This window comes from Chaetodon trifascialis, chromosome 6 (genome assembly GCF_039877785.1).
Source record: "Chaetodon trifascialis isolate fChaTrf1 chromosome 6, fChaTrf1.hap1, whole genome shotgun sequence".
In the NCBI taxonomy this organism is placed as follows: Eukaryota; Metazoa; Chordata; class Actinopteri; order Chaetodontiformes; family Chaetodontidae; genus Chaetodon; species Chaetodon trifascialis.
The window spans coordinates 13,702,172-13,720,867 of record NC_092061.1 but is presented as its reverse complement, the minus strand read 5'-3'; the positions used below and the strand labels follow the sequence as shown (position 1 = coordinate 13,720,867).

Sequence of the window (18,696 nt, the reverse complement as noted above, 5' to 3'; positions counted from 1 at the left end):
TCAATTGTAAGATCATTTTAGAGGATGTGTGGTGATGTTGAACTACATTGCACAGAGAGATGTTTCTGTTATCTAGCCAACCCACACTGGTATAAATGGGGTGAATAAAATCAGAGGCAGGCCCAAAAACCTGGCAACTGAGTGTAAATATGCAAGATCAAGGACATATTCCTTGTTTTGCATACACTTATCATTACTATGTGTATTAAGAAAACTGGGCTAAATAAGCTTGCAGTTTCCTTCGACCAAAGACAGCCCTCTGTATATTTTGGTTTACATAACATTGAATTACTTTCCAGATAATTTATTTGATTAGACACACATTAGGTTACTGAAGCAAATACATGCCTATCAAATCAAACAAAAATATATGCAATGAATTTTACAACTTCCAAGGAAGCACATTTGCCGTTGCTGAACCTCTCAGGCCACAAGGCATTAACAAAAAAGTAATATTTGCCTTTTCCAAGTAAAATACTGCACTTAGAAATGTTCTGTAAAATCAATAATCTCTCAGTGACATTATGGATATTTGACTTTTTTAATGCTAGATGAATGTAGAGTAATTGCGTCACCCACAGTGATTCACAGTGTTACTTGCTAGCACATGGTTATGTGTGGATGATGTTGATCCGCAGTTAGGTGACGGTGCACAAGCCGTTGGTGGCCAGAGGCCCCCTAGTAGGTTAGTCCGGTCTTGGTGAGTCGTCTCTCCTGGCGCGAACAGGCCTTGTGTCCCTTATTTTGAAAAGACAGAGTCGGAAGCCACGTTGTAAGTTTCCTCCGACTTGACAAGCTGGACCGCGGCACATTTTTTTGACAGCGGAAATGAGGAGTCGCCACTTTTTTCCGTGTGAAGTTCGTGGCTGAAAGTTTTCTTTCCTCGTTTTTTTTTTTCTTCTTCGCGGAGGAACCATCGCGTGCACTCACGATGAGAGAGAAAGCGACGGGCTTTTCGGCTCGCAGCTTCTCCTCTGATGTCCACTTTCTGTTGCACCACGCCGACGTCGTTTTGAGTTACTTTAGATGCTTCTCGACACATTTCCGTTATGCGAAGTCCAACTTGTTGGTTAGTCGTCGTGCTGCGGTGGGTGCCCATCCGAGATAACGGAGAACGTGAGTATGTTGTGAGCTCCTGTCAGCTTTTATTACCTTCTAGCCTTAAAGTGCTTTTAACATCACTAAACTCTAAACGTCACCACATGGGGGGATAATCCCAAAATAACGAACCGGAGCAGTAATGGGGACATAGCTTCCGTCCAAAAGTAAATTTTTTCTGCACTAATAATCGTCGAAGAAATGTGCTCGCGTGAAATTTAAAGGGCTCTGCCTCCCGCTGGCTCGCGGCTGGTGGAGCTGGCGCTAATGTTTTTGCTCAAAAAGTGAAGTTTTCTGTTAAAAGTAGCGTCCTGTCAGGATTGTCCTGTCTGTCTTTCCTGGCGTCACACCAGCGAGGACATTTGGCACTGAGGATGCACATAACACGTGCTTTTTGTCACTAAGCTTTACTCTGTGTGAATTTCCGTGACATTATTTGGCGCAAGTCTATCAATGGAGGTCGCCATGGTGATGGCGTAATATGAAACCTGTTGTGACTTATGTAGTAATGCGTGTTAATGGGCCAAACATGGAGCCAGAAAAGACCCTCGACTGTAATTTCACCCATGAGCACCCAACACGGTCCTAAGTGTGTTCTCGAAACGTGAACATGAACGTTGTTGGTGTTTATGGCAGACGTTATTGTGTGTTGCACGAACATGAGTGTGCGCGTGCTGGGGTCAGTGGTCACCCCACATGACTGCTGGATGGAGAACAGGAACAAGTGGGGAGCACCCACTTGGTTTCACAATCCACTGTTGTGTAGCACTAAATCAAAACAGTAATTTGTGTGTGTGTGTGTGTGTGTGTGTGTGTGTGTGTGTGTGTGTGTTTTGGAGGGGGATCTACTTCTATTCATATCTCGTGTGTGTGTGTGTGTGTGTGTGTGTGTGTGTGTGTGTGTGTGTGTGTGTGTGTGTGTGTGTGTGTGTGTGTGTGTGTGTAAATACAGGTTTGTGTACAGGAGCATATTCCTTCAAAGTAAAAGGTGTCTCTCTCTGTCTGTTTGCTCAGAAAGGCAGCAGGTGTGTAGTTGCGGTGGTTCCCAAATGTTTCTACCAAAACAGTCGTTGAACATTAAACTCTTAAAATCCTTAATATGTTTTATTCAAGTACCGCACTGTTTTTATTTCCAGTTTATTGCGCTTTGTACTCATATGCTGCTACAGGGGAAACTTCCACTTTTTACTCCACAATGTCTATTTGATAGTTTAATTTCTAGTTGTTTTGCAGATTAAGATTTTACATACCAAACATGTGGTCAACAAATATAAAATATGATGCATTGTTATAGATCCTGACGATCCACCAGTATTTAAATTAAAGATGAGCTCCACTTCGACCAGCTGCAACATTAAATGCTGCTTACACATAAACGCATCAATACTCATAATCAAATTATGTGATAAACACACACGCATGCTCACATAATAATGGTACACTCTGAGATGGGCTGTTCTGCATTATGACTACTTTGACTTTGATGCTTGAAGTACATTAATTTACTGCAGTGACATTTTGAATGCAGGACTTTCACTTGTAACTTACTATCTAAGGGATTTGAGTACTTCCTCCACCACCTTTATATAACAATATCCATACAGTGACTCCCAAATTTTAAAAATATACTTGGGAGGGCCTCCTCCATCTACCAGCCACTTCCCATCACAATAATACAACAGGCTGCAATTGAAGAGAGCCAGCACTTTGTCAATTTATGAGCTAACCAGCTTAAATATGATAAATCTAACCTTAGCTGGCTGACTGACATGTTAATGTGCACATGTATACATGTGCTGTTCCTCGGGATAGCTTTTGGGAATTTGGAGCAAACTGAAATGAAAGAATCAGTCAGTAATGCCTGTTTTGTAGTTAATTCAGCAACTTAAATGCTGTACAAATCAAAGTCTTATATTGTCATCAAGCAGATGGGCACATTGTTTTGCAGCATTACCCACAACTGTCTTAATACACCCAGACATCGTAGAGGAATAGCTGCCACAGTATCAACAGTGTGGTGAAATCTTCATTGATTGACACATTTGTCTCATTGCATTGTATTGTAAATAAATCATATCGCTCACCCTTACAAATTATTATCAGCTTGCCAGCTGTGTCATATTACCAGGCCATCTTTAAATTGTATATAATGTAAGAAAACTCATTTGGGCACATATTTACCTTGTGCAGCAATCCCAGCAACAGGCGGGTGTTGGCATTCTTTGTTGATTCAGTCATTAAGACGTGACAGTTGTAACACCTTGAGCCATTGAAGCACAAAAGACAGAAAAACATGCCTCTAGGGTGGGGAAGTAACGCCAGCTAAAGCGTACATAATATTTTCCGTAGCAGACAGGTTTAACTGTGTCGACCCCAGACTGCAATTTAAAGGTTGTGTGTTGATGCAGATCCCTAATTGGCCCGTACAGTCTGCTGGTGTTTTTAATGAATTTCAGAAAAGTGTTTACTTCGCTGCAGACTTTCTGAACTTTGGTGCTGTCCTCACTCCTTTTGCTCAGTGTGGTTTCTGCCTGTGTGAATGTGTAGGGGGCCCCGCACACAGCCTACCATGAATACAGCAAAACCTAAACACGCAGCCACACAATACTGCTAAAAATCATTTCTGCTTTCCAGGGCTGATGCCCATCTGAATATCATAAGTTATGATATTCTGCTTTACATTTTCAGCACTGGAAAATCTTGGACTTTCCCTCGAGACGGGGATGACACTTGTTCAGCATAGATATAATAGGATTTTCTCCAACCTGACAAGATTACTTGGTTGGGGATTTTATGCACCACAACACAATATTGTCTCTGTAGCTGTCGGAGACGTCTTTCCTTGAAAGAAAAGACTGTAGCTCCTTCGATTAGTGGAACATCTTTGAAGCATAATGCACCATTGATGCACATGCGTGTGTGAATGTGGTGGTGGTGGACTCTGCAGCCTCGGTTATCAGCCGTGGATCAGACAATGTCATGGTTCCCTGTCTTAAACTGAGATGTTACTGGTCTGTTTCCCTCAGGGTTTTTTTTTTTTGGGGGGGGGGGACCATGAGAGATTGATTTGCAGACAGACGAGAGCAGGAATTTGCAAAAGATGAGCGATGGAGAAAGACGGAAGACACAAATTACGGCAGAAAATGGGAGAAAAAGAAAGCTCTTTTCTAGTGTCAGTAGAAACCTTTGTGTGTGTGTGTGTGTGTGTGTGTGTGTGTGTGTGTGTGTGTGTGTGTGTGTGTGTGTGTGTGTGTGTGTGTGTGTGTGTGTGTGTGTGTGTGTGTGTGTGTGTGTGTGAGAGAGACTTACAGAGCTCTTGGCCACCCAAACAGCTAAGCCTAAAAATCTCAGACTCAACTGTATTTTCTCACCACAGACACACAGACACACACAGACACACACACACACACACACACACACACACACACACAGACACAGCATACAGTGGAGTTACGTTCTTGCATGTGTGTGCACGTGTTTGTGCAAGCATTTCGGGGGGACAGACTTGCGTGCCTGTGTCTTTTTTTCCAAAGCAGCAATAATTAGAGACTGTGTGTGTATTTGCGTGTGTTTACCCCGATGCGCCCCTGTTCTTGTTGTTAGAAGAATGTTGATTATAGGCCCGATTTAGCTTCAGCAGCATGAGGACGTCGCTGAAAATGTGTGTGCTTGTAGGCTCTGCAGTAGCAATATGTTAATGGATTTTTTTGTGTGTGTGTGTGTGTGTGTGTGTGTGTGTGTGTGTGTGTGTGTGTGTGTGTGTGTGTGTGTGTTTTTCTATCCTGGTGGGATCCATGACCTGACAAATGACTCACGCCGTGGGGACCAATTTTTCCCGTGGGGACCAAGTCCTGGTCCCCACGGGCACAAGCATTGCAATCAATAGGAAACAGCCTGCTGATATGCCTGGTGTGGTTTTCTTGAAAAAAAAAAATGGACCCCACGGGGTTGGCTTTCACTACTTCGTGTGTGCCCCAGTGGTCATAGGTGGTATTGCAGTGTGTGAATTTGTACTGGTGGGGCCATTTTCCTGACAAAGTGTGTAAGTGTGTATATCATAAAACGTCATATTTTTTGAGAAGTATTACAGTCTGTGCACTTTAATGTGATTGAACTTTTATATTATTAAATTAGTTTTCCTAAAATCAATGAGGGAACCAATTTAATCATTAAACTTCCTTTCAAAATGGTTGTATTCTTTGGTAAAACCTGATTATGACATTTTTGTTGGCCTGAAGTTGACAAAATTCTATAAATGAATAACTATAAGTATAAACATGAATAATAAATAATTTGTAAATAAAGGTCTTATTGATTCGATTTGTTTTTAGTTTTTGATTTTGTTATAATTGATACACTATTAATTTTACTGGTTTATATATATATATATATACACACACACATATACATATATACATATATACATACATACATATATATATATATATATATATATATATATATATATATATATATATATATATATATATATATATATATATATATATATATATATATATATACAGTCTACAAACTGAGACTCCAGGTGGCACGGTGGAAACACTGTCGCCTCACAGCTAGAAGGTTCCGGTTTGATTCCCGCTGTGGGCGCTGGTGGCGTGTCCTCCACTATGCCTTCAGTGCCTGCTGCTAAAGTAAAAAGGTCCTTTCTGTGTGGAGTTCGCTTGTTCTCCCCGTGCTCACCTGGGGTATGCTCCATAAAAATACTCCCACTAAAAACATGCAAGAAGATCACCATCTGACCAGTGGTCATGACAGAGGAACTAATCCCCGGGCGCCAGTCAGCTGGCAGCCCACCACTCCTCTGCCGCAGAGGAAGGACTGACCAAGGATGGGTTGAAGGCGGAGTGTGGTGACATTTATGCTGAGGCTACAGAAGTTAGCCAGAGTGCTGATATTATACTGTAGGCTACAAACTGAGATTACAGGTACAGTAGGTACAGGTACAGTAGCTGACATACACAAACTGAGGCTACAGACATCAGCCAGTGTTCTGACATTTTGGTTGAGGCTACAGAGGTTAGCCAGTGTGCTAACATTTACAAACTAAGACTACAGTTATCAGCGCTGACATTTATACATACTGAGGCTACAACAGATAGCCAGTGTGCTGATATTATACTGTTGGCTACAAACTGAGATTACAGTTAGCAGTGTGCTGACATTCAAACAAATTGAGGCTACAACAGTAAGGCAGTGTGCTGACATAATGAGAATCCAGTTAGCAGAGTGGTGGCATTCAAATTGAGGCTACAACAGTTAGCCAGTGTGCTGATATTATACTGTAGGCTACAAACTGAGACTACAGTTAGCAGTGTGCTGACATAACCAAACTGAGGCTACAGAAGTTAGCCGGTGTATTGATGGTATACTGTAGTCTACAAACTGAGACTCCAGGTGGCACGGTGGAAACACTGTCGCCTCAGCTAGAAGGTTCCGGTTTGATTCCCGCTGTGGGCGCTGGTGGCGTGTCCTCCACTATGCCTTCAGTGCCTGCTGCTCAAGTAAAAAGGGCCTTTCTGTGTGGAGTTTGCTTGTTCTCCCCGTGCTCACCTGGGGTATGCTCCATAAAAATACTCCCACTAAAAACATGCAAGAAGATCACCATCTGACCAGTGGTCATGACAGAGGAACTAATCCCCGGGCGCCAGTCAGCTGGCAGCCCACCACTCCTCTGCCGCAGAGGAAGGACTGACCAAGGATGGGTTGAAGGCGGAGTGTGGTGACATTTATGCTGAGGTTACAGAAGTTAGCCAGAGTGCTGATATTATACTGTAGGCTACAAACTGAGATTACAGGTACAGTAGGTACAGGTACAGTAGCTGACATACACAAACTGAGGCTACAGACATCAGCCAGTGTTCTGACATTTTGGTTGAGGCTACAGAGGTTAGCCAGTGTGCTAACATTTACAAACTGAGACTACAGTTATCAGCGCTGACATTTATACATACTGAGGCTACAACAGATAGCCAGTGTGCTGATATTATACTGTTGGCTACAAACTGAGATTACAGTTAGCAGTGTGCTGACATTCAAACAAATTGAGGCTACAACAGTAAGGCAGTGTGCTGACATAATGAGAATCCAGTTAGCAGAGTGGTGGCATTCAAATTGAGGCTACAACAGTTAGCCAGTGTGCTGATATTATACTGTAGGCTACAAACTGAGACTACAGTTAGCAGTGTGCTGACATAACCAAACTGAGGCTACAGAAGTTAGCCGGTGTATTGATGGTATACTGTAGTCTACAAACTGAGACTCCAGGTGGCACGGTGGAAACACTGTCGCCTCAGCTAGAAGGTTCCGGTTTGATTCCCGCTGTGGGCGCTGGTGGCGTGTCCTCCACTATGCCTTCAGTGCCTGCTGCTCAAGTAAAAAGGGCCTTTCTGTGTGGAGTTTGCTTGTTCTCCCCGTGCTCACCTGGGGTATGCTCCATAAAAATACTCCCACTAAAAACATGCAAGAAGATCACCATCTGACCAGTGGTCATGACAGAGGAACTAATCCCCGGGCGCCAGTCAGCTGGCAGCCCACCACTCCTCTGCCGCAGAGGAAGGACTGACCAAGGATGGGTTGAAGGCGGAGTGTGGTGACATTTATGCTGAGGCTACAGAAGTCAGCCAGAGTGCTGATATTATACTGTAGGCTACAAACTGAGATTACAGGTACAGTAGGTACAGGTACAGTAGCTGACATACACAAACTGAGGCTACAGACATTAGCCAGTGTTCTGACATTTTGGTTGAGGCTACAGAGGTTAGCCAGTGTGCTAACATTTACAAACTGAGACTACAGTTAGCAGTGCTGACATTTATACAAACTGAGGTTACAACAGTTAACCAGTGTGCTGATATCATACTGTAGGCTACAAATTGAGACTACAGAAGTGTGCTGACAAAAGCAAACTGAGGCTACAACAGTTAGCCAGTGTGCTGATATTATACTGTAGGCTACAAACTGAGATTACAGTTAGCAGTGTGCTGACATTCAAACAAATTGAGGCTACAACAGTAAGGCAGTGTGCTGACATAATGAGAATCCAGTTAGCAGAGTGGTGGCATTCAAATTGAGGCTACAACAGTTAGCCAGTGTGCTGATATTATACTGTAGGCTACAAACTGAGACTACAGTTAGCAGTGTGCTGACATAATGATAATCCAGTTAGCAGAGTGGTGGCTTTCAAACTGAGGCTACAACCATTAGCCAGTGTGCTGATATTATATTGTAGGCTACAAATTGAGACTACAGAAGTGTGCTGACAGAAGCAAACTGAGGCTACAGAAGTTAGCCAGTGTGCTGATATTTATACTGAGGCTACAGAGGTTAGCCAGTGTGCTGATATTATGTTGTAGGCTACAAAATGAGAATACAGTTAGCAGTGCTCACATTTAAACAAACTGAGACTACAGTGAAATGTGGCTAAACACCAGCATCCCAGACAACGTGATAGAACTGCACGACTGCTGCGTCTTCAGAGTGGACAGAATGGCAGAGTATTCTGACAAGACCAGGGGCGAAGAACTCTGTATTCACGAGAACAAAACTTTGGGTACAGCAGTGTTTCTCAATTCCGGTCCTCAGGCCCCCCTGCCCTGCATGTTTTAGATGTTTCCTGCTCCAACACACCTGATTCAAATGAGTGGCTCGTTATCAGGCCACTGCAGAGCTTGATGACGAGCTGATCATACGAGCTGAGTGGCTCGTTATCAGGTCGCTGCAGAGCTTGATGACGAGCTGATCATTTGAATCAGGTGTGGTGGAGCAGGAAAAATCTAAAACATGCAGGGCAGTGGGGCCCGAGGACCGGAATTGAGAAACACTAGTGTACAGACTCTGTTATCACTGGAAGCCACTGTTTTGCTAATCTGGAATATCTGATGATCAAATGTAGGCCATTTTATCTCCCTAGAGAGTTCACTGTGATAACTGCAGCTTATATACCCCCAGATGCTAATGCTAAACTAGCAATGAAAGAACTGTATGCTACTATCCACATGCAACAAACTGCACACCCTGATGGAGCCTTTATTGTTGCTGGAAACTTCAACCATTCAAACCTGAAGACTGTTCTCCCCAAATTTCACCAGAATGTCTCCTGCTCCACCAGAGGAGACAAAACCCTGGACCATGTCTATACAAACATTCACCTGAGGCTAACAAAGCCACACCCCTTCCCCACCCGGGACAGTCTGATCACCTCTCATTGTTCTTACAATGAGAGCACCCAGCATCAGCAGTGATAGCTCCCACCCCGGCCATGGACTGTTTGCCCCCCTACCATCTGGTAGGAGGTTCAAGAGCCTCTGTTCCCACACCAGCAAGCACAGGAACTGCATTTTGTTGTCTCTGTGTTGCCCTCTGATGATGACAATAAAGTTGAATCTAATTTAAAGTTGACTGTAATTTATACAAATTGAGGCTACAACAGTTAGCCAGTGTGCTGATATTATACGGTAGGCTACACACTGAGACTACAAAAGTGTGCTGACATTTATAAAAACTGAGACTACAGAGGTTAACCAGTGTGCTGATATTACTGTACAAACTGGGACAACAGTTAGCATTGTGCTGACATATAAACTGAGGCTGCAACAGTCAGCAGTGTGCTGATAATACACTGTAGACTACAAACTAGGACTGCAGTTAACAGTGTGCCAACATGTATACAAACTGAGGCTACAGATTTTAACCAGAAACCCTCAGAACTGTTTTTCCTAAATGCGCAGGACTGTTTTGAGAGCACAGATTGAGGAAACTTAAAAAAGTAAATGCCTGCAAAAGTTCTTGTCAGCTTTTACAGATAAGCAATAGAAAGCATTCTGACTGGAAACATCACAAATTCATATGTATTGTGCACAGCCCAGGACAGGAGGACTCTGAAGGGGGTAATTAAAATAGCTGAGAAAATCATCGGTAGCCATCTACCAAGCATCAGTGATATTGGTGAGAGTATGTGCCTGCGCGGAGCCCAGAGGATATTAAATGACCACACCTGCCACAGCCTGTTCACCCTGCTGCCTTCTGGTAAGAAATATACAAGTATCCGCTGTCCTTCAAGTAGACTAGACAAATGGAGGCTGGTGGCTGAGGCGATCTACTGGACCAATTCCAAAACATTTTGTATCTGCTGGTCATTTCAAACCCAAAATATGTAAAAATAGGGCCTAGGTTTAAAAGTACTGGAATTATCTTTTAACTACTAGTACTTACCTAGTAGTAATAACTACAACTTTAATTATACAATTCTCATATTTGAACAGACATGTAAACTTAAGCACATTTCATCACAAGTTTGCAATGTTAATTTAGAATATTAAAATATTTTACTATTGGACACACAAATATTTGGTGGAACACCAGTTAAGTAATGCAATAACATTTCCATTGAACCAAAGAGGTGAGGGGGAAACACACTTTTCCTGACATTTGCGGTCCCCATTTTGCCTATGCCCATCCCCCACCCAACGTGATCAAGGGTGTGGTTAGGAGCATGCGAGCAAGCAGCGGAGACAGTCAGAACGCGGAGCGGACAGAGCGACGGTGGCAGCAGAGAGAGCGACAAAAGCAGGAGAGACGATCATCGTGGAAAGTGAAAAACATTGATTGACGTCGAATCAAAATGAAAACGAGGCAAGTAACCATACATAAAATTAAGTTTCAGTAATTATTAATTAGGCTAAGCACTGTGGCTAATGTGTTTGCAGCTAAAGCTCACTGATTTTTATATTAGCATGGATTGCTAATGCTAACGCGACCTAGCTTGTCAGCGGATAGCGCTGGACGATACTGTTAGCTAACTGTACAATGCAGAGCTGGTATTTTAGCATTTTTCCGTTAATGGACTGCCGTATTGTTTCTTACTTTTACTTGGCTGGCCTTATGTGTTACTGTAATATTACGGGGTGCGGGCTGAGGAGAGGAAAGAGGAATGTGTAATTAATGTTAACAATTAGCATTTTTCACCTGCGACACGTGTCGGTAGCTTCCAGTGTTGAGTCATTTATAAGAAAAAAATCTTCATTTAAGTACAGGTCTAATCAAGCATCTGCTAAGTTGTGGTTTTAGAACAGCAGATAAATTTTTTTAATCTTAATAAAGCCGTTTTGGACGTGAGGGAGAGCGCAGTGAAACAGACAGACAAACCGAGCCAGCTTTAAATTTTATTGACCGTGCAAAAACTGTCTGATTGTAAGAAACAGTTATATTGTTTTTATTATGATTATTATTATTAGAATTATTAGTGCTAGAAGAGCTGCTTCTTCCTTACTCCTTTTATCGGGAGGGGGGCGTCTGTGTCGGACTCGGAGCGGTGGGACAGCGCAATGAGAGCGCTGATTCAGGGCCTGCAGGTGCGCAGTTTATAGTGAGGAGAGATGGAGGGTGTGTGTGTGTGGAGGAAGTGAGGCTGCAGCCTGATAATTAATTACACCAAACCGCTAAAAAGTACCTATAAAAGAACTGGTAACGTTTATCACTTGTATGGTCTTTAATAACCACCCTTACTGCCTAGTTTATATTTTTACAGTTTCATTCATGTAACGTCAAATATAAAGTATAGTCTCACTTTTCTTCTGTTTGCCTTTGATAAACGCCATTTAAGAAAAGCCTTGTTAACAAATGAAAGGATTGGTTTTCAGGTCTGTGACATATTTTAAAGAAATGGGCACTGAAATTGTAGTGAAAGTGTTAATGTTGCTGGTATGATGTCAGTATGACTATGAACATATCATTTTCACTATGTGTTTCTGCTGTGAACTGTGTGTGTCGCAGGAAAAGTAGGTGAGACCCCGAATCTTTAAATGAGCCGCTCAAACAGGCTCTGTGGCTGTTAGCATGGATGCCGAAATAAATAGCAACCGGTTCAGCCACACACATGCGCTCAGGTATATAGTGTGGCCTGGCTGTAAAGGAGAACATAGGAAGTGATTTTCCCTCAGAAATTTTCTCCAGAAGCTGTAAACATGATTAGGTTTTATTGATAGCTCCAACACAGTGATTACCAAAATCACATATCATAAACTCCTGAAGCTGACCATTTATTTAAGCTGTACAGCTGTGTTGGAGCAGGGAGATATATAAAATATGTAGGATGAGGGGTCCTCCATGAGAGGTCTGAGAAACAGTTGACTGAAATATAACCAGGTAAACTGTAGAGCAGCTGGTCACCCATCAAATTATAGACATTTTCATTATAAGTTTAAAAAATATGCATTTCTAGGTATACAGATGTTAAATCAATTGTTTTGTTTAACCTGCAGACAGAGTGGACAGTGCACAAGGATAAGGGCCAGGATACAACGCCTGAACAGGCGGTACAACAAATGTGTATCGGAGTACATGAAGTATGTCCAACGGCAAGCACAGGTAATGATGATGGGCTCTGATCTTCAAATGTGACACAATGTTCATCAGTGTTTCCACTAGAAGTTTTGTCAGTAGCGGTGCTGTTATGTGCGCAGTATGTCAATGAGCATGTGACACTGGCGCATATTCACATGCATCAATCATTATAGATAGGATTATTCATGTTTTTCTTTTTTGTCCGAATTTACAGCTTTTGACATTTATCTGCAGGAATTTATGTCAGAATGAAGTGCATGTATGTGGGGTGGACACCAAATAAACTGCAGTGCCCAGGTTCATGGTGATGAAGGAACATGTGACCGATGTGAACAGTGCAGCTCATTGATGTGTTTTTAAGATTTTGGAGAACAGGCAATACTGTACTGCAGTAGTCTGGTCAATTCATTGTTCGTGTGGGGTTTCATGGGATTTGTTTATGGAGTCAGATCAGCACGCAGACAAAAAATAAGGTTAACAATGTATCTCTGATGCACATACAAATATTTCGAGTGTTCAATAAATGTAGTAGAAATCCACAACTAAGTATTAAAAAATATTTTCAAATTTCATCAAAACATATTTGGATGTTACATTTATATGCAAACTGTGTGTGAACTTAACCAGAATTGTGTGGGTTTTCAACAGGGAATGATCTGTAGCCAATCAGATGGCTCCTTCTGTTTCAGGGCAGGGTTAAGTGTAGATTTGGTTTAATGTAAACATTAACATATTTAGTGATGCATGACTTAACACTTACCTGTGGAGAGCAGCTACCAGACTCGATGTTGAGGTGGACCTGTGGGTATATTTAACACCGTGGATGGATGTAACGCTACATGATTACATAAATGATACACTCAAATCCACACTCAACTCTGCCCTGAAACAGAAGGAGCCATCTGATTGGCTACAGATAATGCTTACCCTAACCCTACGTACATGCTTTTTGCAGAATGAAGAGAGGGAGCATTTTAGCATCGGTGCTCTCTGTTATCTCATTGCTCATTGTATAAAGACTCTGGGCTCTATTTTCGACTCCGCCGCCGGCACGGCGCAGGCTGCACACCCCGCGCAGTGGTATTTTCGTGCAGCGCAGGCAGGCGCACTTGGTATTTTGGTAAACTGAGGTGTACAGAGGTGCGCCAGGATGGGTGTTGCGGCGCAGTAGGGGCAGGTGTCGTCATAATCAGCCAGCGCATTTGGATTTTCGTCCTACAGTCTTTCAGGGGACACGCCTCTGGATGGGTGGCTGCTAGGTAATAAGGGCTATCCACTGAAAACGTGGTTGATGACGCCATATATCACACCGTCAACAAGACAGCAGCGTGGTTTTAAGGGCCTCCTACTACTATTATCGCTACTCTTATCATTTCTTTTTCATTACTAAAGATTTGCTTTTTTAAAAATGTGTTTAAAAAAAGAATGCATTCAGAACAGTATTCTATTCTGAGCTACAAGATTGCACTTTTTGAAATGTGGGTGTTTGAGACAAAATAATTCATTAGTTGTTGTATGCAAGCTGTAGGCTATCACCAAAGCTAAAACTAGCCTACTCATGGCAAACACTGTAAAACTGTGTACAGCCCCCACTGCTATTGTTACTAATTGGAAAAATTACTGCATTTTGGAACTATTAGCATGCATCTACATTTGGTTGTCTGCAGCTCCTCAGCTTTTTCATAATGTGCAGGTTTGTATCAGAGTGAGTTAAGCAGTCATACATACAGAAAAAGCAGCAAACATGGTTCAAACTAGAGATCGGCTGATGGGGGATTCGTAAAGGCTGATAGAATAACTGTAGAGCAGGAAAAAGCTGTTCTTAAAACACAAGTAAGTAGTGAATGATTTGGCAGTGTAGGAAAAAAGTGATTGTAAGTTACAAATCATGTTTCATATCCTTTTTCAATGCATTACAGTAAGTTTTTTCTGCCAGTGCTTTTATATTGTTTTTTCCTTCATAGGAAACAGGCCTTGTGTTAGAGGACAGCAGAGTCCAAGACACCCCTGAAAGCTCTCGCTCTGGGTTGGGAGATGAGCCAGATGTGCCGCCACTTACTAGGACTGACAGCATATTTGTAAGTTTGTATAATGAAAACTAGCAGGACAGTTTTACAAGAGAAAACAATAGTGTCATTTTTAAAGGGGACAGGAAACACTTAATGTTTACAAAAATTAATGCAAGGTTTTCCACACCAAAACATTAGCCAATGCCTAACATAGTTAATAAGTTGTAAGAAAGGAAATTAATTCCCAAAGTTTATTTTGTCAAACAAGGGCACAGTCATATTGTCTTGGCATAGAGCGTGACGTCACGAGGTTGGTTGGATCGAGGTCTTTCAATACTCCACTGGTGACAACAGTGACAAAATGGAACCACAAGGAAAGAAGAACTGCAGGGGAGGTCATTCTTGTACCTCCACGCTGTAGCAATGAATTCTACAGAGGAAAAAACTAAGGCAGCATTTTCATGTTTAGCCGCTAAAGCGGCAGTCGGTTCTCTGTCGCTGGCTAGGTGCTCTCAAACGCCAGAGTCCCCCTCTCTATTATTACATAATAACTACAATGATTATTTCACTTCATTTCTACATTAATAAACATCAAACAATCAATATAATTAATAAAACACTCATTCAAGATTCTAGATTACTTTATTTTTCCCATACACATAAAAAAAACACAGTTAAACTATTTTCAATCCATGTTAAATCTGTTGTGAAATTCGCTGGAGTTGCAGCTTGTGGAGCGCAGGAGGAGCCAAGAGGAGGCAAAGAATCTTTCCTGGAAAAGGGATCATCAACATTCCAAATTCAATATGAGTAACTTAAATAGATTCTAATTTATAGTTAGAGACCCACTCAGTCTGCAATCAGTGTACACTGCCTCGCCTCAACCATCACATCATCTGCAGCCACAGGATCCACATTTCCATTTCTGCTAGCAAGGTAACGCCACAATAAACCTAATGTTACCACATTGGTAAACTTACTGGTGTGACATTAGCCAGCCGGTTCACTAGCTAGTTAGTGTGTGGCATTACGCTACATGAGTTTGCTGTGGCATTACGGCTACACGAGTAAGCTAACTAACCAGTGAGCTGGTTGGCTAATGACACGCTGGCAGGTTTACAATTGTGGCACACAAGTAAGTTAGCATGATTAACCTGCAATTTTGATGAGGACATTAGCCAGTGAACTATAAAGCTGGCTAGGGCAGACTGTATTCTGGACATAATGATCTTTCAGTTGAGCCTTTCCAGCTCAACACTTCCCTCCTGCAGCAAAGCATCTGGTAGGTGTGGCATAAAGTGATGCAGGAAAATCCCCCAGAAGAAGCCCATGTTCACCTCCTGAGAACAAATACACTCTGTCGGGATGCACATTGCCCTGCAGTTGCCACACCTGCACCACACTGTGTTGCCTACTTTCTCAGCACCTGCAGAAACCATCAGCTGCTCTTCCTCCAAAACAAACCGCACTATTGCTGATGCAAGAAGGAAAAAAAAGCACTTTTCATCTTAAAAAAAATCACAGACGTATTCCTGCACACTTAATTCTGCGTGAAATAAATAAGAATTAGAATGTTTCATGTCCTCTTTAACTAGAATTTTCTATATACAAGAAGAAAAATGTTAAATTGCCAGCTAAATTCTTCAGCATTCATTCCAAGTAATCCTTTGGTAAATAACATAGTGGAATTTATATCTTATGGACCTCAGTGAATGTCATAGCCTTACCCTATTCCTAAATGGCACACAAGGTTTGGGTGCCCAGGTTATAAGAGGGTGTCATAGACAGTGGTAGATTTTCATACCTTACATACCATTTAATGTTTCTTGCAGATAATTTAGCTATGTGTCTTGTGTATTTCATTTCCAGCTTACCAAAGAATACATGGAACAGCTGCCCGGGGTGTCTGATGTGCCAGAAACGTCTATGAGCAGCATTCCAAGCACCAATGATGACTACATTCCATCAACAGACTCAGTGTGTGAAAGCAGTTCCGAGGGATCCTACAGTCTCACAGGAAAGGTTCCTGTGGAACTGAAGAAACCAAAGAAGAAGAAAAAGAAAAGGAGAAAGACATTGCCCAAAACTTCCTCTGTGAATGTCCGTAAGAGAGCAGGAGGTGAAAACTGTGAAACAAACCCGGGAAAGGTGTCAGTAATGACACTGCAAAAAAAGAAAGATGGTTCCAGGGTTTATGATAAAAAACATTATTGTCTTTACTGTCCCGAGCAATGCTGTAAAATGTCGAGGCACTTGATTCGCAAACACAACAACGAAACAGCTGTGGCTAAAGCAATGTCTTTTCCTTTGAAATCAAAGGAACGAAAATTGCATTTTGACATCATTAGAAACAAGGGAAACCGTGCTCATAATAATGAGGTTCTAAAAGCTGGTAGTGGAACACTAATCCCAAGACAGCAACCTGAACAACCGATGAAAGCAAGTGACTACATGCACTGCATAAACTGTGAAGCTCTCCTTAAAAGAAAATCATTATGGAGACACATGTCCAGGTGCAAGCTTGCACAAAAATGCAACACAACAAAGCCAGGTAAAAGTCGAATCCAGTCACTTTGTGCCTATGCACAGCCCGTCCCAGATGGTGTTGGCAGAAAAGTTTGGGAGCTGGTAAATGCAATGCACCAAGATGAAGTTACAAACATCATCAGACAGGAGAAAAGCATTTTGAGATTTGGAGAACATTTGTATTCAAAGCATGGACATGACAAGACCAAACATGAGTACATTAGACAAAAAATGCGGGAAATAGGACGACTGATTCTGCAGTCACGGAAATCTGGCAGACTGAAACGAATTGAGGACTTCTATGTTCCTTCCAACTTCAACCGTGTAGTTGATGCAGTAAAGGATGTGGCAGGCTTTGATGAAGACACAAACACATACAAAACTCCATCATTGGCTCTGAAACTGGGGCATACTCTCAAGAAGATTGCAGACATTCTTGAGTGTGATGCAAAAATGGCTGAGTCTGACAATGAGGACTTTCTTAAGAATCTGGAGAGGAGCAGGGGTCTTTATGAGAAAAAGTGGGATGTGTGTGTATCATCACGTGCCTTACAAACTCTGAAAGAGGGGAAATGGAACACTCCTCAGCTCCTCCCTTTCACTGAGGATGTGAAGAACATGCACTTGTATCTTGATAAGTGCAGACAAGAGTACCGAAACAGACTTGAGAGTGATCAAAGTAAGACAAACTGGTCCAAGCTGGCCAGTTTGACTCTGTGTGAGGTGATCCTGTTCAACCGAAGAAGAGAGGGTGAGGTGTCGAAGATGCTGCTTAGTGCATTCACTTTACGGGACACTTCAGGGGTCCATTCAGATTTGGCACAAGGACTCTCAGAGTTGGAGCAGAAGCTTTGCCAGCATTTTCAGCGGATTGAGATAAAAGGGAAAAGAAACAGAAAGGTTCCTATCCTTCTCACGCCAGACATGCTTTTGTCAATGGACGCCCTGGTTGCACATCGGCGGGCCTGTGGTGTGCCTGATGAAAATCCCTTTTTCTTCTCCAGACCTGAAGCAGAGACTCACTTAAGGGGATCGGATGCCATCAGACAGATTGCAAGGGAATGTGGGGCCAAGCATCCTGAAACACTGTCCTCAACCAAGTTGAGAAAGCACATATCGACATTGTCCACAGTCTTGAACCTGCAAGATAATGAGATGGACATACTTGCAAATTTCCTGGGCCACGACATCCGGGTCCATAGGGAGTACTATAGACTACCTGAGGGGACGCTGCAGTTGGCTAAAGTCAGCAAAGTGCTGATTGCCCTAGAACAAGGCCGACTGTCAGACTTCAAGGGAATGAGCCTGGACCAAATCCAAATCGATCCCAATGGTAAATGGAATATATATGTATGTATGTATGTATGTATGTATGTATGTATGTATGTATGTATGTAGGGCTGGGCGATATGGCTGAAAACTCTATTGCGATATAAGTGTTTTATATTGGTCGATATCGATAATTATTGATATTTTTTATGACCTATTTAAAATAAGGACAGTGAGAAAAATACATTCAATTTAAACATTTTTATTTTAAATTGAACCTTCCTCTGATTATAATCCCTCAGCTGTCAAGGCAGAAAGGAAAGGAAATGTCAACAAAACCATGGAAAACACTCAAATAATAAATGTAAAAAAAAAAGTGTAAAAATGTAAACAGAGAAACCTGAGAACTTTTTTTCTGCAGGTTTAGTGC

At 42.1% G+C, this 18,696-nt stretch overlaps 1 protein-coding gene across 3 annotated transcripts in view; it reads left to right on the top strand.

Annotated features, from left to right (window-relative positions):
• Nucleotides 1–805: 805 nt before the first annotated feature.
• Nucleotides 806–18,696, top strand: part of sh2b3 (SH2B adaptor protein 3) — a 69,766-nt gene continuing 51,875 nt past the window's right edge. The window contains exon 1 of one of the 3 annotated variants that reach the window (XM_070964638.1): nt 806–1,116. The gene's annotated coding sequence lies outside the window, so the exon portion shown is untranslated. Of the gene's footprint in view, nt 1,121–18,696 lie in introns of all 3 variants that reach the window. The other 2 variants (XM_070964639.1, XM_070964640.1) reach the window with 2 other exon arrangements.